The 2429-nt window shown below is 47.9% G+C and overlaps 1 pseudogene; it reads right to left on the reverse strand.

The window, feature by feature from the left end:
- Window positions 1-266: 266 nt before the first annotated feature.
- LOC119290680 overlaps window positions 267-2429 on the reverse strand; it is a 14542-nt pseudogene continuing 12379 nt past the window's right edge.

Here is a 2429-nt window from a genome sequence, read left to right on the forward strand (position 1 = left end):
ATGGTGGGTTATATATCCATGGACACGCTAAAAGAGTATGAATTTATTAGGCCTGTGATCATAATTATGCGCTGTTTGTTATATCATCTATAGTTGACATTGAACTTATCTCCATGCTTTTTTTGTGTGTACATATCAGTAATGAACAAGTAATGGACCGTTATGTGTTTTAAGCCTGCTTGTTTAATAAATAACTGCATATGAGAAAGATCTGACTACTCCTTTTCAACAAACAATTAGATTTAGACAAAGTGCAGTATCACAAAACTAAATGAAGGTAGCAACACAGGTTGCACCGTCATAGTGCAAACAAGAAGGATAGACCATTATCCAACTGCCAATATAGTGAACTATATTTAAGGACGGATAAAGGATGTGAACTACAGTATGTTTCTAAAAGAAGGGACAGGAGGAAAAAGCCATTTGAGAATCCAGCCTGAGCTTCTTCTATGTTTCTAAAAGTAGAAACAGAAGGAAAAGGCCATTTTAGAATCCAGCCCGAGTTTCTATGCTTCTAAAAGATTGGACAGAAGGAAAAGGCCATTGAAGAATCCAGCCAGAAGGATGTGAACTACGCAAATTTACTCCATGTCAAACTGTTTCATTGACCGAGGAGTGCATATGATGTCGAGTGGCCTATCGATGCTGTCCTGTAATATGGAAATCTCACCCTCACGCAACAGTATCTCGCCTTCCTTCAGCTGTATGTCTTCGTCAAGAGATTTGATCTTCTGCTTTAATGAGGCAACATCATTTTGCAGCACGCTAACAGTTTTCCGCAAATGCTTTGTTTCCTGCCACAAGGCATCCCTTTCATCACTTACTGATTTAAGGGTGCACCGGAGAGTGGTCAACTCCTTTGCAGATTCCTGAAAATCCTGTTCTATCTGGTTAATGCTTTCGTCTTTCTTCAAAACCTGCAAGTTGCAACCAAATACGTATAATGTCAGTGACATGCACATGCATAATGAGATGCTCAATAAATGGGAATTGGGGACGCAGTTCTTAATATGGATCTGCTGCAGCTTTAGAATTTTGTGCATTCTTGACCAGAGGATAGAAGCACTTGCTTTCTGCTCATTCATTAACTGAAGCAACAAACAAGATTTGTTGAGAAGTATGTACATAAAGCAATAGCTGAGACCAACTTCAGAGGGATTAGAGCAGCGTGTAGCTCTAAAACAATTTACCATTCATCTTTAGAGATAATACATGACAAGTATGGGTTTGCTAAAGTTATGAATAGCTACACCACCGCCAGCTGAATTTGGATCTTTTTTTTATGAAACGAGGCAAAAGATTTACCATTTTCATTGAATAAGATGAAGGGAGTTACCCGGTTAATTAGAGGAAAACCGGGCGAAAACCTAGATACAAACCCCAAAGGGGCAAACACGGACGACCTGGCCACAACAACGCCAAACAGTCGACCGCAGCGTCGAGGACATGGCAGCTCCGATTTTGCCGACGAGCTTCACAAGAGAAAGTTGCTAGCCTCGCACCGACCTAGTCCAGCGCAACATCCGGAGAGCACCGCCCGCTGAAAACTGCCCTCATGGAGTCATCGTTGCCGCAGCGGCCCTGCTGTCCGTAGCTCCGATTTCTCTGTCATAGCCAGAAACCAGTATGTCAGCAACACCCAGGAGACGGCTGCTGACACGACCACCACAAGTGACACTGGGCCACCCCAGGAGAAGGAGGCCACCAGGCCCAGGCGCGATCGAAAGCCCAACAGCAAGTACGCAGGGCCCGAATGGACGATCGGCCCGCGCAAGTAAAGGCCTGCCCCTATATAGTCCCCTCCTCCCCCGAGAGCTAGGGTATGGAGAGGATCAAGAACTTGGCGCGCGGCGGCGACTCTCAGTTACTTTCCTTCCCTTCCTCTGTAGATCTGGCTCGCTGAGCATGTAACTCGACCGAATTCATGTGATTTTGAGTAAGGAAAGCTAGTAGTTCCTATCAATTGGTATCTAGAGCCAGGTTTTTTTTCCCTCCCCACCGCAAATCTGGCCTCTACCTTTCGCTCTATCATCGAGACGCGGAAGGAGAAACAGCGAAGGCTCGCCATGGACGACGAGGCCAAGAAGTTCATGAGAGAGCTTCTGGGTGAGTTCTCCGGGGAAATCAAGGAGTCCATCCGAGATCTGAGCTCCAAGGTGGAGGCCATCCAGGAGTGGAGGCCGGAGCTGGAGGCCCGCGTCGCCGATCTGCAGGACGCGGTCGGGGCGCTCCAACGTGCGGTGCCAGGATACCAGCCCCACGTCGTCATCGACATCCCCGAGGCGTCTGGCAGGGCGGTGGACAAGAACAAGGCCGCCGTTCCACCTGCACCCGTCGCACCATGGAGGCCCTCCTCCAGGCCAGATGGCCACGGCGATCATCTGCAACCCCGGGGGCAGTTCTCAGGAACTACCCCGGGCATAGGTCAG

Source organism: Triticum dicoccoides, chromosome 4B (genome assembly GCF_002162155.2).
Source record: "Triticum dicoccoides isolate Atlit2015 ecotype Zavitan chromosome 4B, WEW_v2.0, whole genome shotgun sequence".
Classification (NCBI taxonomy): Eukaryota; Viridiplantae; Streptophyta; class Magnoliopsida; order Poales; family Poaceae; genus Triticum; species Triticum dicoccoides.